Here is a 27,497-nt window from a genome sequence, read left to right on the forward strand (position 1 = left end):
GTGGCTAGTCACAGCCCTGGGCTCCCCACAGGTGGTGCCACCTGTGGAGCAGTTTGGAGAGCACTTGCCTACCCAGTTAAGGCCAAAAACTCAGCCAAAAGAAAAATCTATTTTTTCCCTCTGAACTGCCCATTTCCATCAACAGGGCATTGAGTGGTGCTACAAATATTTCTTTGGACATGGACAATGGCCCTTTCCCCACACCTTTCACAGTCTAAAGCAGAATGGGGATAAAGAGGCATCCAAAAACAAAGACGAGCTCTACGAAATGATGAGTACGTTCGTTACAGTGTGGGCCCAAGGAAAGGTGCCTCTTACCTTAGATCTGCTCTTCCCATTTGTATCTACTCTCCCTTGATCAATTCTCACTGCATTTTCCCCACAGTCAATATTCATTCAACAAATATTTATTGAGTATTGACTCTGTGCTAAGTGCTGGGGATACAGCACTGTTAGACTTTTATCCCAGTGGGAGGAGACAAATAATAAGCAAATAAGCAATTACATAAGGTAGTATTAGATAGTGATGAATGAAAAAGGATGGATGGCGGGTTGGGGACGAAGTTTGCAACAGTGGCATGGAAATAAGGGATGGCCACTATGCAGGTGATGTTTGAGCCAAGACTTGATTGAAAGAAGGAACCAGCCTTGGGGGAGAGCTGAGAGAAGGGTCTTGTCCACAGAAGGAATTGGAAGGGCAAAGACCATGCGTGGGAAAGAGCTTGGGGCATTTCAGGAATAGAAGGAAGGTTGGTTTGACTAGAACCTAGGGTGAAGGGGAAAATGATGAGTCCAGGTCAGAGCGCTCATCAGGGGTCAGTAACATCACGGGGTCTGGGAGACCTTGGAAAGATGTTGAATTTCATTCTCAATGCAACGTGGAGAAGGGAATATGCTTTCCAGTTGTGTGTTTCTTATTCTGGGTACCTTATTCAGCACATAAAGGAAACAGAATTAGTAAATTCTGTTTAAATTCTGTTGAAATATTTAATAAATGATGAAAACATTGGCTGCATGGTAAGCACAAAATTAGAGCAAAGATAAATAAAAGTTCTTGGGGGTATTTTATATAGGCTACCAAAGGGTCTGCAGCATTGGTGAGTGTCCCTTTCAAGTGTCTGGGTATTTGTGAGCACCAGGTATACTACACTGCCTTGAACAAATTTTCATTCCCCAAGTTTTTTGGCTTTTCGGATTTGGCAGGAATCACTGCCCTTTTGTCTGTATTCTTTATCACGCCACCAGCTTTCCTCACTTCCGTGATCTTCGTTACATCAAGAGTCTCCAGTTCACAGGTTATAGTTGACCCCATGGGTCCTCACAGGAAGCAACCCCTTGTATAATATCCAATCCATGGTTAGTGGAGAATTCTCAGGATCAACCCAAGGAAGTAAGAGTTCCTCACTTGGTCTTTTGGTTTGAGGGTTCATCTTCCTTCTGGGCTGATATAAAATAAAAATTTGCAAAAGGGCCTGACCAGTTTATTCAGACACCATAATTACATGCAATCTTGAATAGGGCGTGAGATCTTTTTGGTTTGTACAGGTTAGTGTGATGCCCTGATATATCCCAGAGTACTTTTGATAGAGAATAAAAAAGTATTTGTAAAGTTCCCTTGGGGAACTGGGGAGAAGGGAGGAAATATTCAACTTCCCCATCTGGGGAATTCCTGATATTCTCCCAAGCACCGGGAACAACCAATTCAAAAAGCTGAGCCCTCGATTTTGGGGTTTGCCCCTATGAAACTTATTCCTGCAAAGGAGTAGGTAAGCCTACTTATAATTATCCCTAAGAGTCAGCCCCAGAGAACCTCGTTTGTGGCTTAGATACGGCCTCTCTCTCTAAGCCAACTAGGCAGGTGAACTCACTGCCCACTTCACTACGTGGGACATGACTCCCAGGGGTGTAAATCTCCCTGGAAATGTGGGATAGGACTCCTGGGATAAGCTGGGGCCCAGCATCATGAGATTGAGAAAGACTTCTTGACCAAAAGGGAGAAGAGAGAAATGAGACAAAATAAAGTGTCTGGCTGAGAAATTCCAAATAGAGTTGAGAGGTTATCCTATAAGTTATTCTTATGCATGATATAGATATCCCTTTTTAGTTTATGGTGTATTGGAGTGGCTGGAGGGAAGTACTTAAAACTGTTGAGCTGTATTCCAGTAGACTTGATTCTGGAAGACGATTATATAACTATATATATATAGCTTTAACAGTGTGACTGCATGATTGTGAAAACCTTGTGTCTGTCTGATGCTCATTTCATCCAGGGTATGGACAGATGAGTTTAAAAAAATAAAGATAAAAAAATAAATAAATAATAGGAGGGAATAAAGGGTAAAAAAATGGGTAGATTGGAATACTAGTGCTCAATGAGTTTTTTTCCTTTTTTTTTCTTTTTCTGGAATGATGCAAATGTTCTAAAAATGATCATGGTGATGAATACACAACTATGTGATGATGTATACTATATGGACTGCATGTGTGCGAAGATTTCTCAATAAAAGTTTTTTTTTTATTTTAATGGTCTGACCACTTAGCAACTTTAGAATCCACATAAAATAACCAGGGTAGTGACTCTTTCTTTGGGGCTTATTTGCTCATTCATTCAAGTACATGAAGCTCCTGGGCACAAGGGAAATATAGATGCATGACGCATTCCTAGCCCCCAAGTCGATAAAGCTTTCGTGTGCATCTCTGGTCCTTCAAATGAACAAACTGTCCACTTACAAACTGGACTGACTGTACAGGGTGTATTCCCCATGCAGCTTGCAAATATCTGTCTTTAATTATCTTCCAAACACTAACAGCCACCACAGCTTCTGGTTTCTCCTCTCTCCTTCTTCTTCCTTCCCACCTCCAGAGCTCGTGCTGCTGTTGCTATAGCAACCAGAATGAAAAACCTTGAAACCTTATCTCTTGCTATAGTTACATGCCTTCCTATAAGGAACCTAAAGAGTATCAGCCAAACTGGACTCTCTGACTGTTCTTTAAATATATCAAGTCATATTGAAATTGGCATTCTAGAAACAAGAGTAGATTGCATTTGACGAGGGAACTAGAATTGTCAAATCTTGCTTTCAACTAGCCATCCTTTTCCTTGAAGAAAATAAATGAACTAATGACAAAGCAAGATATGAATTGTTTTTAGCTGACTGGGGCTTCACATCTAAACCCCAGATAGAATTCTGGTGATTACATCCCGGTCTGGTGGAGGTCCCCTCTGGCCTAAGCTCGGTTGTCCTGAGAAGGCTCCTTGACTGCTAAGAGCTAGAAAAAAGGTCCCTCCAGCTCAACCCTATCCTTTTAGCCCCAGGCTCAGGTAGCCATTTGCCTGCTTGACATCTCTGCTTGGACATGTCACAGACATGTCCGTTTTAACCATCTTTCATCCCTGTTCTTTCCCTACTCTTCCTCCTGTCAGTAAACAAAGCCACCATTCAGTTGGTGACTCAAGCTAGAAACCTGGAAGTCATCCTCAATTCCTCTCTTTCCTTGCCTCCCCCATGCCCAATCCTTATGAAGTCCCATCAGCTGTACCTCCAACAAAAAATCTGATGAAGTCTATGTCTCTCCGTCTCCATTCCCACCACTTCAGGACAAAGCATAGTCATCTTATCCCAGAATTATTTCAGTAGTGTCTTGACTGTGCTGCCTGATTCCACTTTTTTCTTCCTGAAGTTCTTCTCCATAGAGCAGCTAGAGTGATCTTTCTAGAAAGATAAATCATATCATTGTGCTGCTTAAAATTCACTATGGCTTCCGGTTCTACTTGAGATAAAATCCATATCCTACTTTGGCCAGCCTCATCTTGTACACTTTCCACCTGCTCCCTGCCCCAGTCACGCTTGTCTTCCTGCAGTTCCCACGTGGCTGGCAAATATCTGTCTTTCATTTCCTCCAACATCGAGCAGCTGCCATAGGTCCTGGTTTTCCCACCTCCAAACCTTTTACACTTTCAGCTCCTTCTGCCTGGAACACATTTCCTCTGCCCTTTGCCAGTTTTGCATGGCTGGTTCTTTCTCACCCCTGAGGGCTCAGTTAAATGTCATCTTCTTGGCAAGACCTTCTCTGACCGCCTTATCCAAAACCGCCTTCCCCCACCAATGATTCTCTACCCTTGCATCCTGCTTATTTCCTGCATAATATTTTCCAACACATGTGAAATTTGCTTATTCATTTGTGGGTTTACTGTTTGCCTCCTCTAATAGGAAAGAAAATTCCACTGGGGCAGGGAATAGATCAGGCTTCTTCACAATAAATGACACATAAAAGAATGTCATCGAATATCTGTAAGATACATGAATGATTGTGCCTGAAATCCCACTGGCAAATTCTACACCTATGAAAGGGGTAAGGACTCTTCTTCCTGTTATTTTTTCACTTTCTCAGTTTCTTGGCAGACAGAATTCTCCTAAGATGGTTCAAACGTAGAAACGTTAATAAAGGGTTATTTACTGCATTGCGGGTAGGCTTAAGAGGCCCGACACAGACTATTGAGATACCGGGAGACTAGTAAGAACAGGAAACTCTTAGATCCCCAAACCTGGGGGCGGGGTCAAGGGGAGGGACTGGTGTTCCTAGAACCCAGTTAGAGCTGGCGCTGTGGGGGAGGGGCCGGCAGTGTGAACTTGGAGGAGAGCAGCAGTTTCTAGACTGCTGGCAATTAGGCAAGACAGAGCAGAAGAAACACCCCACTCCCTCTCTTCTCCCACTAGGCTCTCTGGCCCATGCCTCTCTCTCGATGAAGCCAATCGAAAGCTAGCCAGCATGGGAGCCCAGGCAAATAAATCAGTTTGTCGGCCAGCCCTTTCCAGTCCAGCGCAGGTGGTCAATGAGGAGAATCCAGCACAGGTGTTCACTCCCAGCTGCTGCAATTCAGGCTGATCTTGCTCCCGCGACTTAAAGATTAATTGGATTTGGGGTTTATGCATGGAATTTATATGCCATTGGGTTTGTGGAGAAACCCACTCTGGTTTCTAAACAATCAACTCACTAATAAACTACTTCCTGGGGCACTGGAGCCTGCCTTTATAGTGCGTGTGAGTGGGTGAAGTGTTTTTGTTATTAATAAGCACAGCACGGCCTGCTCAAGGAAGACAAAACTCCTGTAATCTTATTTGGCCACCTCATAAATTGAATTATTATAGAGCATTTTGATGATATATATAATTATCCTCACAAACTACATGGGGCCAGTGTTTGGCGAATTTTTTTTTTTTTTTCCTGAGTTAAAAATGCTGTATGTCTTTGCATTCCAGTTTTTCACAAAGCTCTCAACAGTTGCTGTGTGACAATGTCCATTTCTGACTCATTTTACTTTTCAAATACAGATTTGTACCCCAGTTTATTGTAGGGATGCAGATCACTTGGGAGTTTTCATAAGGTTTTATAGATATACACAGGGCAAACAATAAGTCAAACGCGAGTTTTCCTAAAGACTGACAATGCAGCTTGGGGAAAGAATTATCTTTTAAACTTTAGCTGCACGGGCTGGGACTGCGTGGCTTAGCTAAAAGCAATCAGAATCAGAATTTCAATATACAGCACCTTTCTAAAAATCATTGTTTTAGTTTGTTTCTTGAAGGCTCAGACAGCTATATTGAATATTTAAATAAGAGCAGGGGGTCTCTAGGAGAGGCAGGTGTCCAATTTATTGTAACTTTGTTAATTAAATGCTAGATCTGTGAATGGAGCTCTTAGTAACAAGTAGCAACCTCATTTCTAATTCATTTTTCTCTTTGCTTAAAATGTTCTAAACACTGGAAGCAAAAACTCCCAATATTTAACTAGAATTTACCCCCTTTGCTCTCTGGATTATCTAATAAGAAAGCATACAATATATTTATTGTGTTTAGGTTTATTTATGTTTAGAAAATAATTGAACACTGGTTTCGGAGAGGCTGGATTTTATCCTCCCATTCTATAAAAGAGGCAAATTGCTCTAAGCCTTCAATGGTTTGAAACATGAGGCTTGTGAGGAAAATTCAAAATCTGCCTCTGTATTCCCTGTATTCTGAAATTCCAGACAGAAAATTCTCTCCTAAAAGAATTATATATCACCTGGCACATATCCCAAGAGAAGTAGGATGGATTGAAAAGTGAAGCATACGCTCAGTGGGAAAATACCTGGAAAGCCTTTTCGTAGCAGTCAAGATCATAATTAATTAACCCAGGGCCTTAGGCCATAATGATACGTACCAGGTGCTTCTGCTTCCACTTAATTAGCTCAGCGTTATTCCTCTTTTAGAAAAGACGCATGCTGATGGGGTGTGTCCAGTTGAAACACACATCAGCATCAAGTGCAATGTTTTAAAAGCATAATTTTCTTAATGTATGGGTTACAATGGCCTCATTTCTTTCACTACTTGTGGACCAACCTTAATGGGTCACTCAGGTTAAAGGGTGTGGTAGAAATGAGGTACTTCCACATTTATAGACAAAACAACCACCACCACCACAATAATTGTAGTTTCCTCAAAACTAAACTTAAAAAAATGCAAGGCATTTTCTGGTTTCTCTTGGAAACCTCTTGATATGTGAGATTTGGGCTTTCATTTGTCCAAATATGAGGAATTTGCCTGCTAGAGTCAACCTACCGATACTGGATGGAAAGGATTAGCGCAGGGACTCTTTTGGCAGGCATCTCAGTGGAAACCCATGTGCTCTCTGACATTGATTCTAATTATTTTTCCATCATTCCCAGGTTATGATCCTAGCAGGAATCTGGGCCAACTTTCTCCCTAGGAAGACTCCTGCCGTGAAACCATCTTTGGCAATGAATCTTTAACAAAAGATCAGGAACTTGACATCTATTTTTAACCAGGACAAGAAAATGTGTGCAACCCTGGGAGCAAATACTGAGAGTAGAAGAGCTTCTAAAAGGTTGCAGTGAGGAGCAGTGAAACAGGAAAAAATGTTATGTGACATGCTGGTGGCTTTATTTTTGTGAAATAGCAACTAATGGCTAGCTATGGAACATCTAGATTATATAATTTTAAGCTGCATGTGTGTGCATGTGTTTTAAGTAGAAGGGTAGGGGCGATGTGTTTAATTGTTATTTTGAACCTGGTGGGTCTTTATGATTTTATCTCCAACTGATCACCAGGGAGGTTGTTAAATAGTACTTGAAATGGAAATTCAGATGTTATTCTAAGAAAAAAGACAGGCAATCATTTGTATTTTGATTGTCTAGACCAGTAACAATTTTTTTTTTCCAGAAAGAGCAGATACATTCAGACTCATGAATTAATTGATCTGAATTGGGAAGTCCTTGGTGGAAAGGTTAAACAAAATATTTTGGGTGCTTCAATGGATTAAACATTTTTCATCCTCAAACTGTCTACCTACTGTAAGGAAATTTCATAAAAATTAATTTTAAAAGCAGCGGATGCAGAAAGTGACATGGCTGTCAGAAAATTACCAAATTAAACATAAAAGAATGTCACCTTCTCTCCTGAAGGATGGTTATTTCTATCTCATGGCTTAGTGCACTGTAATGATTGGTTTCTCCATTAACATCATACGCAAGGAGGCATGCAACTAGGTGAATGAACTTTAAGGACTGTATGTCAAATGAAATGTCAAAAACAAAAAGACAAATATTATCATGCCTCCATCATATGGACTAACTATAATATAAAAACTTGGTGAACTGGGCGGGCCGCGGTGGCTCAGCGGGCAAAGTGCTTGCCTGCTATGCCGGAGGACCTCGGTTCGATTCCCGGCCCCAGCCCATGTAACAAAAACGGAGAAACAGAATACAATAAAACAAGAAAATGTTTAAAAATGTTTCCCTTTCTTCCTTCCTTCCTTCCTTCTATCCTTCCTTCCTTCTCTCTGTCTTTCCTTTAAAAAAAAAAAAAAAACTTGGTGAACTGAAGTCAAGAGCATGGGTTATCAGGTTGGGCTCTATTGTAAAGCGTCCTAGACTGTAAACTCTTACAGCAGTCACATATATTCAGGAGATGTAACTGTTAATTATAAATTCTAAGATGCTGAGCTGTTTGTATATTACTTTGTGTATTTATGTGACACCTGAGACTCAGAGTTAGAGCTCTGAAGCTATGAAAGTCAGCAGTTCCCCATACAAGAACTATTTAAAAAGCTGAAAAAATGAAAAATGGTCAGATTTTAACTAGAGATATGAAAGAGGCTGATATGGATAGGACTGGGGTAATCAGAATACAGGGTAAAGACTGATATTGCCCATATTTTAAAACTTCAACTTCTGCGTGAGACCAAAGGGAGAGATGTTTATTTGGTGCAAAATTTATGTTTTGGGCAGTGCATTTCCTAATTTAAACTTGTATGGTCAGTTTAGTTGAACACCGTAAGTATATGGCATCTTGAATAGGGCATGAGATCTTGTTCATTTGTCCAAGTTAGTGTGATGCCCCAATATATCCCAGAGTAATTTGGGCAGGGAATAAAGAAGTATTTGCAAAGTTCTTCTGGGGGACTGGGAAGAAAGGAGGAAATATTCATCTTCCTCATTTGGAGAATTTCTGATATTCTCGCAAGCAGTGGGGATCAATAGGCCGAGCCCTCGATCTTAGGGTTTGCCCTTACAAAACCTATTACTGCAAAGGAGAAGTTAAGCCTACTTATAATTGTGCCTAAGAGTCACCCTCAGAGAACCTCTTTTGTTGCTCAGATGTGGCTTCTCTCTCTAAGCCAACTCGGCAGGTGAACTCACTACCCTCCCTCCTATGTGGGACATGACTCCCAGGGGTGTAAATGTCCCTGGCAACATGGGACAGAACTCCTGGGATGAGTTGGGACCCAGCATCATGGAATTGAGATGGCTTCCTGACAAAAAGGGGGAAGAGAGAAATGAGACAAAATAAAGATTCAGTGGTTGAGAGATTTCAAACAGAGTCAAGGGGTTATCCTGGAGGTTATTCTTATGCATTATATAGATATCCCTTTTTAGTTTATGGTGTATTGGAGTGGCTGGTGGGAAGTACTTGAGATTGTTGAGCTGTGTTCTAGTAGCCTTGATTCTTAAAGCTGATTGTATGATGATAAAGCTTTAACGAAGTGACTGTGTGATTGTGAAAACTTTGTGTCTGATGCTCCTCTTATCCAGTGTATGGACAGATGAGTAAAAAAATATGGACAAATAAATAAATAGCAGGGGGGATAAGGTGTAAAATAAATTGGGTAGATTGAAATACTAGTGGTCAATGAGAGGGAGAGGTGATGGATATGGGATGTATGAGGTTTTTCTTTTTATTTCTTTTTCTGGAGTGAAGCAAATGTTCTAAAAATGATCATGGTGATGAGTTCACAACCATGATGATATCATGAGCCATTGATTGTACACTGTTCTAGTTTGTTAGCTGCCGGAATGCAATATACCAGAAACAGAATGACTTTTAAAAAGGGGAATTTAATAATTTGCTAGTTTACAGTTCTAAGGCCAAGAAAATGTCCCAGTTAAAATAAGTCTATAGAAATGTCCAATCAAAGGCATCCAGAGAAAGATACCTTGGTTCAAGAAGGCCAATGAAGTTCAGGGTTTCTTTCTCAAGTGAGAAGGCACATGGCAAACACAGTCAGGGCTTCTCTCTCAGCTGGAAGGGCACATGGTGAACACAGCGTCATCTGCTAGCTTTCTCTCCTGGCTTCCTGTTTCATGAAGCTCCCCAGGAGGTGTTTTCCTTCTTCATCTCCGAAGGTTGCTGGCTCATGGACTTGCTGCTTTGTGGTGCTGCAGAGCACCTGCTCTCTGCTCTGCTCTCTCCGAATCTCCTTCCTTCTCCAAAATGTTTCCTCTTTTATAGGACTCCAGAAATCTATCAAGACCCACCCAAATGGGTGGAGACATGCCGTCACCTAATCCAGTTTGACAACCACTCTTGAATAAATCACATCTCCAGGGAGATGATCTGATTACAATTTCAAACATACAGTATTGAATAGGGATTATTCTGCCTTTACAGAAAATCAAATGGAATTTTGATTTAAACATGGCTTTTCTAGGGTCCACACATCCTTTCAAACCAGCACATATTTTCTTAATAATCATATGCAAGAGGTAATTAAACCAACCCTCCAGGTTACGTGTCTTTTAAAATTCCCCTAGTTGAAGTACTCACCAGAGAAGTAATAGGCACTTTGGTAAATGTTTTGTACCATAAATTTAGTTCAGATGCGACTTAAAATCAGCATGAACTTCACCATAGGCAGTTTATTGTCACTGGACTGGTAAATATTTTGTGCTGAGCCAACCTCTTCTAACTTTCTTAATGGTTTTCCTTTTCTATTATCGTGAAAAGTTTAGCTGAATACCTGTACTTATATGAGGACAGGATTAAATGAAAAGTGCTGATTTAAAAAGGAAACCACAAATAAAGAATTCCTATACCACAAAAACAAAAAGACAAACAACTCAGTTAAAAAAATGGGCTAAGGATTCGAATAGGAATTCTCCAAAGGATATAAAAATGGTCAATAAACACTTGAAATGATGATCAACATCATTAATCCTTAGGGAAATGCAAATCAAAACCACAATGAGATACCACTTCACACCCAATAGAATGGATACTATGTAAAAAATGAAAAAATAACAAGTATTGGTGAGGATGCAGAGATATTGGAACCCTCGTATATTATTGGTTGGAATGTAAAATGGTTCAGCCACTTGGTAAACAGTTTGGCAGTTCTTCAGAGTGTTAAATGTAGGATTACCATATGATCCAGCAATATCCAAAGAATTAAAAACAGGGACTGGAACAAGTATCTGTAGACCAGTATTCATAGCAGCATTATTCACGATAGTCAAAAGGTGGAAGCAACCTAAGTGTCCATCCACAGATGAATGGATAAACAAATTGTGGTACATATGTACAATGGATTATTGTTTAGTCATAAAAACTAATAAAGTCCTAATACATGCTACAACCTGGATGAACCTCAAAAACATGATGTTGAGTGAAATAAACCAGACACAAAAGGACAAATATTACGTGTTTTTACTATTATGAAATACCTGGAAAAAACAAATTCACAGTGACAGAAAGTAGATTACAGGCTATCAGGGATGGTAATCTATATTCAAGTTTCTGACTCTATGAATTTGCAAGTTTTCATTATTTCACATCATACAATATTTGTCCGTTTATATCTGGCCAAGGTTTTTGGCCTAGCAACTGGAAGTAAAATTAGAGCAACTGGAAGTAAAATTCAGACTTAATATTGGAATATTAAGTCTGATTGCCTATTAGATATCCATAGGCAAGGTCCAGGGTAGAGATAGCCATTTGGTAGTCATCCCTGCATAGAAAGTATGCAAAGTCACGAGACCAGATAAACCCACCTAAATGTAAGTAGAGACAGAGAAGAGCTATGAGGGCCGGCCCCTGGGACACTCCCGTGTTTAGAGGTCAAGGAGATAAGGAAGAACCAGCAAAGGAGCCTGAGAAGGAATAACCATCAAGGTAGCTGCTGTCACATAAGCGAATTAAAGAAAGTGCTTCAAGGAGGGAATGATCAGCTGTGTAAAGATGTTGACTACTGGGACAAATAAAACGAGGACAGGAAATTTATTATTAGATTGAGCTATGTGGAGTTTTCAGTACATATTGCTATTTTACATATCATTCATTACATCTATATTTTGACCTACTTGTTTATTTTCTAACTCTTCCCTTGCAGATGTAAGCTCTGCCACACTCTGTGACACTCTGTTTTGTTCACTACTGCATCCCTGGTGCCTAGGACAGTGTTTGGTATACAGGAAGTGTTCAATACATCTTTTTCAATAAGTATTGCTTGAATCTTTTTTTAAATTGTGAATTGTGAAAATCTAGAAAAAGGAAATTGTGCTTCTTCTTTGTAATTTGCTTTTTGTATTTTGGCAGAAGTAATGTAATGGATTTTTGAATTAGGTTCAAACTTTGTCAAGGGATTGAACTCACTAAGCTTTGGTTTCCTCTTCCATAACAAAGATGGATAATAATAAGATGATATTTAAGAATGTTCCCAGAACCTACCCAGCACATACGAATGTGGACAGAAGAAACGGTGCCGTGTTAACTCACTTAAGGTTGTTGTTTCACTAAGAACAATTTTTACTCAAAGATTTATATGAAACATTTTTTAAACTTCTAGAAAAGAAAGTTATTATTCCTTATTTCACAAGCATCAATTTTCCCATTTAAGATCAGAAACATTTAAGAATGTTTTCCATTTCATCTTTTTTTTGCCCTGATTTTGTAGGCTGGCTCAAGATTCTGTGATTATTGCATCAAAACAATGAAATATTTCAAACTGCTCTTTCGTTTATAAAACAATCAGATTTATGGAAAAATAACCCATGTTTTCCTATTTGTGATATCACTTCAAATTTTCCTTTGGAAGCTTTCTAGTAGCATTTGATTTTCATAAATCTATTGTTTTAAAATAATTTTATTTAGATAAAAACAATAATTCTACAATTATTACTTTAAAATAAAGCCCCAGGTTGAAACTTATTTGGATACTTGTGACACACCAGGCTTCAAAAAGGATATACTATGGCAGAGGAATAGCTTGTAGAATGTGGACACATAGCATTTTCTACAAGAATGATTTATATTAGAATCTGTTATTATCCATAAAAATCTTAACTGAGTAGAGAATTATACATCTGTCGAAGGAAGTTTTGTGAAACAATTCATTTATTTTAGGAAAATAAGAACTCTTAAACAGGAAAGAATAATTTAGAAAAAAAAATCAGTGAAAGTCCACTAACTATTTGGGTTCAGGAAATTTATTGAAGGAAGCATTTTTGTTTTTACAGATAATTCATATTTATGAAATGGAGGCAAAAAGTTGGCAGTCTCCATTTTCAGTTGTTGGGTCATCTTTAGAATCATGGACCATTGCAGCAAAAAACAATGAATATTTGGGTCAAGGTTCTCAACCCTCATTGTACATCAGAATCACCAGTAGTTTTAAAAACTCCCCAGGGGATTCTGATGTGCCTGGGCTGAAAGCCACTCCCCGCACTCAGTCTCCTCCTTACTCCGATGAGAAGACAGGTTCAGAGAGGAAGAGATAGGCAGCTGTTGTCCGTTCAGTGAGCACTTACTATTGCCTTCCTCCCCTGTCCAGACCCTGTGCTGGGACAGGCTTACGCAAGGCCGGTAAACTGGAACTCAGATCTGATCTGAACTCATCGGAAAGCTTCACAGCCGTCCCTGTTAAAACGCATCCTTTTCCTTATGTTTGGAAACTGCAAATCAGAAGTGACACCATAGCTTTCTCTACTCTGGGACTGTTTTAGGAAATGACTTTTACTATGTTTTATTTAGACTTCTATGTAGTGTCACCTTATCTTCTCTAATTATAATCGAAGTAGAATATAGGAATCATGAATCAAGCCAAGTTATTAATTTAGTTGGGAGCAGCTGATTTACAGTATCCTTAAAATTACCCTCAATACCAAGAAATATCTGGTAAATAAAAATAGCAGAAAAGCCTTAAAATGCAATTTGTTTAAAAGACGGTTGCGGACCATCCAGTCTTCAATTTAAATTCATCTGTTTGTGGGGCAAATCCAAGGAATTTATGCTTAAGGCCATGAGATGATAGCCTTATTTGTACTACAAGATAAAATAGCAACACCTGTCATTGTCCGAAGGTAGTAATGTTGCTCTAAGAAATCACAGTTCGGGTCCATAGCCGTAGTGTGGAATTAGACTGCATCAGATGTTCAGGAGATAGAGAGGAATAGGAGAGTGTGGACTGTCCTGAAGGAGCTTACAGTCTAGTGGGGGAAACTCCTAATCGATCATTTCCATTAGTAAAACGATCTTACTAGCAGAGCATTTCAATATAAAGCGCTAAGTACATGCTGAGCTTTTGAATGAAGAACCGTGGAGCAATTGAAGGGTCCCTTGGGCCAGCCTGGGGGGTGGAGGAGCGGGTCAGAGGCCACGTACTCCAGGGTGAGACCCCGGAACAGTCTTGAACTTGTTTCCAGCAGGCAAAAACAGCACGGTATGATGCCAACTGACTTTAAATGTCTAAGCAAATAGTGGTGGGATATGAGCTGGGCGTATTTTACATTAGTTTACCTCTATGTTTCGCCAGCACCTCTGTCTCTCCTGTGCTCTACTTCCTTATCTTTTTTTACTCTCTTTTATGGAGTCTCTCCTTAGTTAACTCTTTCAGAGAAGTTTCTTTTAAACAAATTATATTTACCAATTCTTTGTTTAAAAAATTAATGTAATGAACAGTTCATTATTTCCATAAGGAAAAAAATAATGAAGCCATTTTACTCAAGTAAAAATGTACCTTTATTTTTGTAATGTGTGATACTGAAAAGTTTTCTAACTCCTTCATTTTTAATTATTCTGCATTTCTGGATTGCATGGCCCTTTCTCGGTCGAACAAAATGTTTAAATTCTTATTCTATTGCAAATACTCAACTTCTCTGATTCTAAAAGCAATATATTCTCACTGAAGATCTCCAATTCATGTAATCCATATTTGTCCAGGCTAAGAGGACTAGTGGGGTTACAGAGACAGTAATATCCTAAGTTTTACTAGCTCTTGTGTCCAACTGCAAATCTCTATCCTGCTCTGCCCTGTCCTTCATGAAGGCTCTGCAGGAGCTGCCGTCACCCGTATAATTGCGGGACAGCCACTAGAGGGCAGCAGCGCCCTCTCACCCCCTGGCCCCAGCCCTGGCTGGCTGGTGCTATCACACCAAGGGCATTTCTGAAGCAGCAAACCCTCAAAATCCTTCATGGCATTATACGAAACAGGCGGACAATCCTTCTTCCACACTTTGGATCCCTGGGCATTATAGAGTCCAAGACTAATAGCTGACTGAGAGAGTGAAAAAAAAAGAAAAAAGGCCCTTATAGCTGATTGCCAGCAACTAATAGCCAGGGTATGGAGTTCTCCATTGAAGGTAAAAAATTTTCACAGAATAACAACAATCATCAGACAAGGTCGCTCTGTGACCATGGTGGAGCAGGACAATAATCAGACCATGCCGTAATCACATCTGAACATGGACAGACACAAGGACATTAAACAACCATAAAAATAACCAAACATCTCCGTTCTTTTTTGTATGCTGTGTGGTGGGGGTCACATTTCATCCTTTTCCCTTGTAAGTATCCGTTACTGTACTACTATCTGCTGATTTTGGGGGGCGGGGGGGGGTAGTGCGCAGGCCGGAATCCCCCTGTTCTTTCGAGTGAGTGACTCTAAGTCCATTTCCTCCTGCCTCCTAGGTAAAAAGAAAAATTAAGATACCAAATCATCGAAACTCCTCCCTTCTTGTCAGAACTCAATCCAGAATAAATCTTGCCCCAAACCAACAAGTGCAATCCCAAATTCTGTAATAAGCCTGTCCCAATTCCTTCTTACCTAGATACCTCCAGTCTCTCTAGTGTGCATGCTTCCTTGCTGCAGCAACCTTGAACCCTGACTGTATTTGACAATAGCCTTTGGCATGGGTCTTTAAGGTGCTGGAGACACCATGCTGCCGCCCTCTCCTGGCCTCTCTATTCCTCATTGCCTTCATCCCCCTTTCTCTTAAAAACATTCTCATACAGACTGATGCCTGATGGCTGGATTTCAGATGACATTGACTTTTCTCTTTGTTTTTCCTGTATTTTCTAAAAATTTACAATGAACATGGATTGCATTTGTAACAAGGGAAAGAATTTTACCTTTAAAATAATAGTACATAAAAAGATACTTTTAACACACTGCTCCAGTGTCGGAAGTTTTGAATGCCCCTGAAAGCTGTTTCTCCTTGTTTTACACATCAAAATCTACTACTGTATGTCCCTGCTTCGGCCGCACATATACAGAAATTAGGACCACACAGAGAAGATTAGCATGTCCCCTGTACAAAGATGACACGCAGACTTGAAAATTAATCCTGTACCCTTTCTCTTTTTGTCAGTTTTCTATTCTTTCATTGCCTCTCACTCTTCCACTCTCAAAATGCTTCTTTTCTTGACTCATGCACACATATATATATATATTTTTTTTTTTAGATATGAGCAGGCGCTGGGAACTGAACCCAGGTCTCTGGCATGGCAGGTGAGAACTCTGCCTACTGAGCCACCGTGGCCTGCCCTCATGCACGCATTTTTCACTTCTTTTATTTCATTCTTCCATTCTTTCCGTTGTAAATTCAAATACAGGGCCTGGGAGCTCTTCAGCGGATACCACCTTAGGCAGAGACGGTGGAGCCAACTGCTCGTAGACCACTTTTTCCTGCCCAGCTAGGCTGAAATCCATTTAATCACCACTTTCCTTCCCACTAATCCCAAATTGGGACCTCAGGATGCTGCTCATCGCAGCACTTCTCACAGCTACAACCATCCCAGTGGGGCTGACCTTCTAAATGAAAATGGTTTGTCATCTTCTGGCACAGGTAACAATCTCAAAACTAAAGTTCTTCCCATTCGTAGTTTGTGTTCACTTCACCTACCAGGATATTACTTACTCCTGAGTAGTCTTTAAAAGAAAATAATGTTGAAAGGGTGATATTTAAACTATTTAGATTGGAACAAACATTCCTTTGGTTATTCTCTAAATTATTCACTATAATTAGTAGCATGAAAGGCTTGCTAATTACAAATAGATGTATCTTATATAATATAATGAGACCACTATATAATAATAAACTGATTTTTTCTTTAAAAATGTCTTTTTTGTTTGTTTTTGCATGGGCAGGAACCGGGAATCAAACCCGGGTCTCCAGCATGACAGGTGAGAATTCTGCCACTGAGCCACTGTGGCCTGCCCTAAAAATGTCTTCTAATTCAGAAATTTTACTTGTTCAGGGTACCCTTTCCATCAATTAATCTTAGACAATGAGATTTTTTAAAGAGCACTTATAATCACAATATTTCAGAGTCCTATTGCACAAATATACATAATTTTTTTCACGTTTCTCTAAATAAAGCTGAATTGAAGCTTTTGTAAGTTGTCAAAAAAATTAGTTCTGAAAAATACATTTCCCAGACTAGCTCAATAGAACACATAGAAACCATTTAAATTTTTGGCCCAGAACTCCCCTTCTTCCTCCATAAGATGTGATCCCCAGAGGTGTGCTGTTTTCTGTATCTTCACGCTCCTATTGGCATCAGATTTTGATCACTGAAAAGCTATTAGTTTTCTCAGCGTTAGGTGAAAACCTTTGCAAGGTCAAAGAAAGCAAAATTATTATAAATAAAAGATTGTGAATATAAATGGAAAAATATTTATATTTCCTATGGAAGATAAGTTCAGTGTTCCAAGGGTATAATTACAATTCCTGGGGCACATCCTTATTCTCATCAAAGGCCTAAAAGTTTTTTGATAGGTAGAAGAAGGAAAAAAAAAAACACACACAACACTTTTGCCTTTTCTTTTCATTGATAATTATATACCTCTTTGCAATTGTGTATATATAACATTTATTGCAGATTTTCTGTTGCCATTCCTCCTTTAAGAGTTTCATGTGTATTAACTCATTTATTTTTTAAACAACCCTAGGACATAAATATTATTCTTATCCCCATTTTCCAAATGTGGAAACCAAGTCGCAGAGAGATGACTAAATTATCCAAGCCCCCCAACTAAATAAGTGATAAAGCTAATATTGAACCCTGGAAGTCTTGCTCTCACAGCAGTTACCACCTCTCTACTGAGGACAGTCTCCTGAGATAGTAATTAGCACACAGTCTGCTTTCCTAGCCAAAAGGTGGGCACACGATCCAAGCTGGGCCAGTTGAACAGTCCTTCCCTGTAATTCGCGTCTTAAGTCATGGGGACAAAAAGACTGCAAATGTTTGGGGTTTGTGCATCCCATCCTCGTGGAGACAGTTCCTAACCAGACCACTCGTGCCACTGGCTTTTCCTGTAGCTCTTGCCCCCAACCCTCCAGATTTCACCTGTGGATAACTGGTGTCTAAACCTGCTTTTCCCGCATTCTTATGGATTCTATGAGCTCATGACAGCCTTCCAACAAATCCCCTTCTGCTTGAGATGCCAGAACCAGTTTCTGTTTCCTGCAACCTCAGAACCCTAATAGATCACGTTGGAAGTTAGGGGTGAAGCCTGCTATTTCTTCAATTTCTCTTCACCTGCTTAGTGCTGTCCACACGGGAAGTACTTAGCCTTGTTTACATAGGCTGGTGCTGAAGCTCAGCCGCCTGAGTTTCAAAACAGCTCTAACCCTGCTCTAATTGCATGGTGTCATGGTCAGGTTCATGTGTCAACTTGGCCAAGTGGTGGTTGGGCAAGTGCTGGCTTGTCTGTTGTGATGAGGACATTTCATAGAATTAAATCATGATCATATCAGCTGCATCCACAGCTGATTCCATTTGTAATCAGCCAAAGGGCCGTGCCTTCTGCAATGAATGATACTTAATCCAATCACTGAGAGTCTTATAAGGAGGATTCAGAAGAGACAGGCTCTTCCTGTTTCCGCTGGTGAGCCTCTCCTGTGGAGTTTGTCCAGACCCTCCATCGGATTTCACAGCCTACTCTGCGGATTTTGGACTCTGTGTTCCTGCGGTCACGTGAGACACTTTTATAAATTTTATGTTTGCGAGTGTTCCCTGTTGATTCTGTTTTTCTAGAGAACCCTAACTAATACACATGGGTATTTAAATACTGAGATCTTCCATGTTGAAGGTCATGTATCTATTTTTTTCTTTAAGATTTAAAAATTGCTATTTTGTTACAAAATAGAGACCTATTAATAGTTCGAGAGCTCTTGATGTGCCCTCAAGGAAAGAGCTCTCTGTGTGAGGGAAGTGTACAGAACAGCTTCAGCCCCTTCTCAGGGTCTGTTCATTTCAGAGTGAAATAAATAAAATGTCTTTGTAGCGTTGGGGAGCACTGGCCACGGCAAGAGGTACAATCCTAACTAAAGGAAACTAAGTCATTGTTATGCTACAAGCATCTTCACTTACTAGTTTCTTATTTGTTAAACAGGGATAGTAAAAGTACCTCCCTCAAAGGGTTGCATGAGGACTAAATGAGATAAGCGTATAAAGTGGTTGTAAGGGTACATGGCATACACTAACCACCCAATAAATAATAGCTGTTATTATTATTATCATTATTATTATTGGCATCTTTTCCCAATTATTCTAATAATAAATGCAATATATGGTAATAGTTTTAATTTAGCATTAAAATTTAATCCACCATATACAAGTCCTATTTGTTTAGGTAAAACGTTAATTTTATTTAAAAATCTTCCCCAGGGAGAAAATTTCCCTATAAACCTATATTTCAATAGGTTATGAAAAGTGCACTTTGGTTTCTATAAAGAGTGAAAGATCTTTTTTTATTTTAACTTCCTGAGAGGCAATACTATGACTACATTAATTTTTCAGGCAGTAGGAGAATGGATATGATACAATCTTGTAATAAATCTTCACTCACCCTGAAAAGATAATCTTGAAATCTGTATAATTAAAGCCACCTCAGTTTATTTGTATAGTTTATAAAATTTTAAATATGGGCTCTCATAATCTTTTTTTTTTTCCTCCGAGAAGAAGGTTGAATTCATCGTGGACTTTTTTGGTGTCACTTTAGTAAGTGGGAGTGATTGTCAGCTTTGTGAATTAGCTAAGTGAGAAACAAATTATTTTTTTCTACTGCCCTGATTTATCCTAATTGGCTCTGTCAAACTCACCAGCTAAATATTCAGCCCTCAAATTGGTTTCCTTGTTTAGAAATGCAAAGTATGTACTAATGCATGGTTTCTACTTAAAAGTATGATTCCATCTAAAACAAAGGCATTTGTCTCTTAAATAGCGCACCATCAAAATTAAGTTTCCTTGCATGCAATTGCTTGAAAATTAAAATCTTAAGTTCCAATATTTTCCTTTTTTCAGGGAAGGTAAAGGACCCTCCTCCATTTTTTAAAAGTATTTTACTGAGAGAAGATAAGTGGAAATGCCTAAAGTTTTAAAGGATAAAGGGAAAAACAGTAAGGAATCAAAATCTTTTTGCTTATTGTTAACAAACATCAATAAACCTACTAAACTTAAAATGTATTTTTATTTTTCAAAATGGAGGCGTTTCCCCTAGTTTGTGAACTCTCTCAGGGTAGAAGAGTCTCTTGTCTTTATATCTCCAGTGTTTCTAGAATTGTCCAGGAAACTAGGGTTGGCCCAAATGTTCTAGAATATATTGGAGTTTTTTTGGGAAATTTTTGGTTGGGAAGATAATAGTAGAATAAAAAGCCTTCTGTACAGCCTTAAAAGGATTATCATTTATAGACACACATTTATAATGTGCCTGTGTGTTGGTGTGTGTGTATATATATATATGTGTGTGTGTGTATGCATATGCATATGTATAGTGACATTTTAGAAATAAATCCAGAACAGCAGAGTTTTCTAGCCTTTTTCATGGCATGGCATGCAAAGAAAATTGCACACTGAGGTAAATGGACAAGGCTGCTCACTGCAGAAGGCAACAAACCAGGGTTCTAGGCACCCAATAACACTAAGGGCTTAAGTCTGCAGTGGTGGGCTGGAGCCAGCTCCTAGAGGCTCCTGAGAGACAACTGTATACATCTCTTCCCAACCCTGCTCTCAATGATGTCTTGTTGGTAGCTTAAATTTGCCCTTGGTGGGAGTATTTACACTACAAAAATTGGAAATCGGCAAATGCCATCAATCAGAGCCTCTTTTTTTTTTTTCTAGAGAGCTCGTTGTTAAACATTTACTGGCACCCCATTGACTGAAGGAAAATTTTAGATTTTCGTCCAATCACCTTACAAGTGAACCTCAGAGATTCACAAGCCCCATACTCTCAGACAGCGCTGCCAATTGCTTCTTAGTTCTGTACCCCTTAAACATGAATAGGTGAGAAAGAAAATTCACAGTGTGAACGATAGAGGCCAAAACAAATAAACAGAACAAAGAAATTCAGAGACAAAACAAAGAGCGAAAGAAAACATAAAACTGCATTAAAAATATTCTCAGAGATGTAAGGGAAGATATGCATTCATAAAATAATAAAGAGCCCTTGGAAAATGAAAATAAAGCAGGAAGAAAATTTTAATAAATGACTGAGAAGATGAAGTCGAGGAATCTTCCAGAAAGAAAAACAAAAAGAAGGATGGAAATTGGAGAGGAAAGAACGTTTTAAAAAGCGAGAACATTAGAGGATCACTGCAGGACTTGCAATGTCTATCTAAAATGTTATCTCCTCAGGGACAGGGATTTCTGTATGTTGTTTTATTTTTTTCATTGCCTGGAACAAAACCAGACACATAGTAGGTCTTCAAAAAATAGTGTTTTAATGAATGGCTTTGAAGAAATAAAAAACAATGAAAACAGAAAGCAAGTTAGCAAGCAAATAACCCAAGGAAATACCCCAGCACTGAAGGAAATTAATTTCCAGAATGAAAGGATCCACTCCAGCACAAATATCAGGTAATAGCCGATACTGAGGTGCATTATTTTGAAACTTCAGTACACCAGAGAGAAAGAGAAGATGTTTCTATCATCTAGAGAGAAGATACAAACAGGTCACATATAAAAGATCAAGACAGAGTAGCTTTAAACTTCCCAATAGCAAAGCTGGAAAGCTATTAGATACCAAATACAAGTCTTCATCATGTGATTTTAAGAAATACATTCTTTCAAATGCCCAAAGACAGAGAGTAATCTATTGTCATGCCAGGTTAGTCTCTGCTTAGTGGTACATATATGAACTCAATTATTTCAAAATATTGCCATCTCATTCAAGATGATTAGAAAATAAGTTTATGTCTAATATTCTGTGGCTTGACATAAACTCCCTAGGGCTAATGAAAATGAAACTCATTTATTATTCAGTCTATTTTGTGTGCCCTCATCGCATGCGATTGCAGCAAATAGAAATTGGAGGCAAAAAGTAGAAGTTTCTAGAGAACTGGATATCCACATGCAAAAGAATGAAAGAGGATCCATATCTCACACCCTATACAAAAATTAACTCAAAATGGATCAAAGACCTAAACAATAGATCTAAGGCCATAAAACTTTTAGAGGAAAATGCAGGGAAATATCTTATCAATCTTATAATAGGAGGTGGTTACCTAGACCTTACACCCAAAGCACGAGCATTGAAGAAAGAAAGAAATAAATGGGAACTCCTCAAAATTAAACACTTTTGTGCATCAAAGATCTTCATCAAGAAAGTAAAAAGACAGCCTACACAATGGGAGACAATATTTGGAAATGATATATCAGATAAAGGTCTAGTATCCAGAATATATAAAGAGATTGTTCAACTCAACAACAAAAAGACAGACAACTCAGTTACAAAATGGGCAAAAGACATGAACAGATACTTCAGCAGAGAAAATACAAATGGCCAAAAGGCACATGAAGATACTCAGCTTCCCTGGCTATTAGGGAAATGCAAATCAAAACCACAATGAGATATTATCTCATACCCACGAGAATGGCCATTATCAATAAAACAGAAAACACACGACAGGTGCTGGAAAGGATGTAGAGAAAGAGCCACACTTATCCTCTGTTGGTAGGAATGTCAAATGGTACAACCGCTGTGGAAGGTAGTGTGGTGGTTCCTCAGGAAGCTACGTATAGAACTGCCATATGTTTGGTAATACCATTGCTAGGTATCCGCTCAGAGGACATGAGGGCAAGGACACAAACGGACATTTGCACACCAATGTTTATAGCAGCATTATTTACAATTGCAAAGAGATGGAAACAGCCCAAATGTCCATCAACAGATGAGTGGCTAAGCAAGCTGTGGTATATACATATGATGGAATATTATGCAGCTGTAAGACAGAATAAAGTCATGAAGCATGTAACAACATGGATGGACCTTAAGGACATTATGCTGAGTGAGATTAGCCAGAAACAAAAGGACAAATACTGTATGGACTCACTGATATTGAACTGACATTAGAGAATGAACTTGGAGAATTTCAGTTGGTAACAGAGACCATCAGGAAATAGAAATAGGGTAGATATTGAGTAATTGGAGCTGAAGGGATACAGATTGTGCAACAGGACTGATTGTAAAAATTCAGAAATGGACAGCACAATACTACCTAACTGTGATACAATAATGTTAGTACACTGAATGAAGCTGAATGTGAGAATGATAGAGGGTGGAGATCTGGGGGCACAAATGAAATCAGAAGGAAAGATAGACAATAAAGACTGAGATGGTGTAATCTAGGAATACCTAGAGTGTATAATGATAGTGACTAAATGTGCAAATTTAAAAATGTTTCTGCATGAGGAAGAACAAAGGAATATCAATAATGCAGGTGCTGAAAATAGATGGTAGTTAATATTTTAAAATTTCAACTTATGTGTGAGACTAAAGCAAAAATGTTTATTTGGTACAAAATTTATATTTTGTCTAGTGTATTTCCTAATATAACTTATGTGGATGGATTAATCGAACACCATAGTACTTGGAACCTTGTGTAGGGCATGAGATTTTGTAGGTTTGTCCAGAGTGATGCCCAGATAAATCCCAGAGAGATTTAAATAGTGAATAGGGAATTATTTGCAGACTCCCTTAGGGGGAATGGTGAGAAAGGGGGAAAATTCAACTTCCCCAAGTAGAGAGTTCTTGATATTCTCACAGGCAGTGGGGACAGCGAAAGCAATAAGCTGAGCCTCCAATCTTGAGGTTTGTTCATATGAAACTTAATCTGGCAAAAGACAGGCTAAGCCTACTTAAAATTAGGCTTAAGAGTCATCCCCAAGAGAACCTTTTCTGTTACTCAGATGTGGCCTCTCTCGGCCAACACAGCAAGCAAAACTCACTGCCCTCCCCTTCCCTGTGTGGGACATGACTCCCAGGGATGTGGACCTTCCTGACAATGTGGGACAGAAATCCTAGAATGAGCTGGAACTCAGCATCAAGGGATTGAGAAAATCTTCTCAACCAAAAGGGGGAAGAGCGAAATGAGACAAAATAAAGTGTCAGTGGCTGAGAGATTCCAAACAGAGTTGAGAGGTTATCCTGTAGGTTATTCTTATACATTAAATAGATATCACCTTGTTAGTCAAGTTGTAACAGAGAGGCTGGAGGGAACTGCCTGAAAATGTGGAGCTGTGTTCTGGTCGCCATGTTTCTTGAACATAATTGTATGATGGTTGTTGCAGTGTGACTGTGTGGTTGTGAGAGCCTTGTGTCTGATGCTCCTTTGTCTACCTTATTGACAGACAAGTAAAACATATGGATTAAAAATAAATAAATAATAGGGGGAACAAATGTTAAAATAAATTTAGTAGAAGGAAATGCTGGTGATCGGTGAAGGGGAGGGATAAGGGGTATGATATGTATGATTTTTTCTGTCTTCTTTTTATTACTTTTTCTGAATTGATGCAGATGTTCTAGGAAATGTTCATGATGATGAATATACAACTATGTGATGATAGTGTGAGTTATTGATTATATAACAAGAATGGAATGATCATATGATAGGAATGTTTGTGTTTGTATGTGGTTATGTATCATAAATAAATTTAAAAAAAAGAAAGGGAGGGGCAAGGGGTATGGTATGTGTGAAAAAAAGTAGAAATTACATAATACAAAATTGATATTCAAATGTCCCTCCAACAGCCTAAAAAACTAATAATGCTTACTTTTGGTTACTATTCATATGGTCACCAGGGTTAGTGGTAGTGCTACACGAGTCCACGTGGCTGGATTGCTGATTTTTGAATGTCTAGACTCTTTTAGTTGTGAGTGACAGAAACTCAATGTAATCTAGTTTAAGAAACAAAAGGAATACATAGGCTCCCAGAAATGGGATGTTCAACAGACGGGCCCTACTTCAAGCAAGCTGTACCTAAGAATGGAAATCAAATCATTAGATTTTCTCTTCTGCCTTTCTCTTTGTCACTCTTGCTCTTGGTTCTGCCTTTCTCTGTGTGACTTCATTTTCAGGCAGGCTGTTTTCATATGGGAGCAAAGATGGCCACAGAACAGTCCGAGGCTTGTATTATCCTCACAGCTAACTATTCCAGAGAAAAGAGTGCAACTCTGGCTGCTGCAGCATTTGCATCAATCTTTGAAAAGGACGTAGGTTATTCCACTTGCTGCCTCTTGGACCAGTCATGTGCATAGGGGAACTAGGTACTCTGGCTGGGTAGCCTGGTTTGTAAACCCACCCCTGTGTCAGAGAAAGGAGGGCTATGTAATTGACAGGCCTACCAGAATTCCTTAGAGCGAGAGTGAGATAGCTTTCAAAAAGAAAGGACCAAAGGGTGGGCTGCGGTGGCTCAGCAGGCAAAAACACTTGCCTTCCATGCCAGAGGACCTGGGTTTGATTCCCGGTGCCTGCCCATGTTATTAAAAAAAAAAAAAGAAAGGATCAAAGAAGACTCTCCCATAGAATAACAGATGAACACTTACATCAGACTCCCTAGGTGTCAAAATTCTTCATACTACAGGAGACTAAATAAAATTTAATGAGAAAATTGTTACCTTGAAGTGATGGATTGCTTAATTAGAATTTAAAAAACCAACCAACCCACAACATTATCCAAATTACTTGAGGTATAACATGCAAACTCCTTGGTTTCTAGGAGATATGCAAATGATGTGCTCTTATTTTTAATTTGTTAGTAAATGGTGCCAGATTTCCAGCTTAAAACCGAAGCTGCATCTTTATCCACAGAACAACCTCACAGTGAGAGGTGCACCGTAGAGATGAATACATATCTTCTCCAATTTTCTTACTGAAATAAACCCCAGCTTTCTACCTAATTTGCTGGTCATGATATTCCCACAGCCGTGGGTGCGTCAAAAACTGATGTGTAATCCCTCTTCCTTTTTAAAAAAACATTTCCCTTGTTGGACTTCAGAATAGTTCTGGGATTTGATGTGATTAAAACAAATTCTATTTAATGTGCATGCTGTTATATTTCCTTGTGTCTGTCAGAATCTGCCTCATTCCCAACTTCTGCATCCCATATCTCCCCCACAAATACCCTCTGGAGATGAATTCCTATTCTGGCCCCTAAAGCAAATCTTAGCCTCTGGAAGGCACTCAGACCCATCACTCAGAGACTTGGTGCACAAAAAAATTATACTTACTGCTAGATCAGCTCTGACCTCTTGTTCCAAGAACAGGCTTCTGGCTTGTCTCTAAGACCATACTTCCTGGTAATCTGTTCTCATAACTACTTCTCTGTCTGACCCCTGTGCCTGAATCCTTGACTTAGCAACCTGATCAGAACTACACTCGATCTTTTCTACACACGGGGCCAACTTCGGGACCATGCAACCTGTGTAGTCACCACAGAGCTCCAAGCTCAGAAGAGTCCTGGACTTGGTTCAATGCTCTGCTATTATCATCTCAAGAACTCTTAATAATTTTTGAACAAGGGGTGACACATTTTCATATTTTACTGGGCCCCCAAATTGTGTCTAGATGTCAACAGTTGTTCATGCACACACAGCTACTGAGAAATATACATTAAGATAGTACCATTCATACAGTTTTATATCCTACTTTTCCACCTAATATTTAATTTGTAAGCATTTTTCTGGGTCATTAAGATATTTTGTACATGTCATTTTTAATCTTTTTTTAAACCTTTTTTATCTGTTAGAGAAGTTGTGGGTTTTACAGAACAATCATGCATAGAATAAAAATATGGAATGCATCACAAATTTGTGTGTCATCCTCGCACAGGGGCCAAGCTAATCTTCTCTGTAGCATTCCAATTTTAGTATGTGTGCTGCTGAAGTGATCATGTAGATGCTATTTTTAATACTTGAAAATTATTTAATCGTATGGAGACATGACTACTTATTTAATTGTGTCCCTATTTTTGGCATCTAGATTGTTTCCAATTTTGTACTGTAATAATGGTGAGGAAAATAGTTTTACATTATTTTTAAGTGTATTTCTGATTATTCCTTTAAAGTAACATCTCAGAAGTAAAATTGGAGGGTTAAAGCAAATAGGAACATTGTTGAAATTGCATTTAAATTGCCAAATAGCTTTCTAAAAAGATTACTATAACTAGTAAAGTCTAAGAAACTTCCTCTTTATACCCTTAACCGCAAAGACCATTATGATTTAAAAATATTTGGTAACTGGATAAGTCAAAGTCTTATCCAATTTAATTTCCATTTATTTGACTACTAGTAAAGAGGCTATTTTTGAGATATTTATGAGCTATTTTTACTTCTTCCGGTAATTGTCCTCAGAATCCAAACTTTTCAACATGGTTTTAAAATTCAGGCTCTGGAGAAAAAAAAATCAGGCTCTGTGAGGTGAAGGATTGGGTATCTCTCACCATTGCATCCCCAGTTCTTACAATGCTCACAGTGAACAGTTGCTGTATATACCTGCATATAAGGCAGGATTTTTCTTTAAAGAATCTCTCAAAAAAGAGAGAACTGTGTTACATTTAAGTTCTTACACAATCTCTTATATTGTGGTGCCGTCTCTCAATCATTTTACTTTGAACATTTAAGTCCTGCCGGAGGAACGCACATCGGCCTGAAATGGCGTTATTGAA

The 27,497-nt window shown here is 38.9% G+C and overlaps 2 non-coding genes across 2 annotated transcripts; one reads left to right on the forward strand and one right to left on the reverse strand.

The window, feature by feature from the left end:
* Positions 1 to 15,793: 15,793 nt before the first annotated feature.
* Positions 15,794 to 15,904, forward strand: LOC143689237 (U6 spliceosomal RNA). Its single transcript, XR_013178694.1, has one exon. It is a non-coding gene; the product is annotated as a U6 spliceosomal RNA (small nuclear RNA).
* A 10,713-nt stretch (positions 15,905 to 26,617) lies between these two features.
* Positions 26,618 to 26,724, reverse strand: LOC143689205 (U6 spliceosomal RNA). The gene has a single exon (XR_013178666.1). It is a non-coding gene; the product is annotated as a U6 spliceosomal RNA (small nuclear RNA).
* Positions 26,725 to 27,497: the final 773 nt, after the last annotated feature.

Source organism: Tamandua tetradactyla, chromosome 6 (assembly GCF_023851605.1).
Source record: "Tamandua tetradactyla isolate mTamTet1 chromosome 6, mTamTet1.pri, whole genome shotgun sequence".
Lineage (NCBI taxonomy): Eukaryota > Metazoa > Chordata > Mammalia > Pilosa > Myrmecophagidae > Tamandua > Tamandua tetradactyla.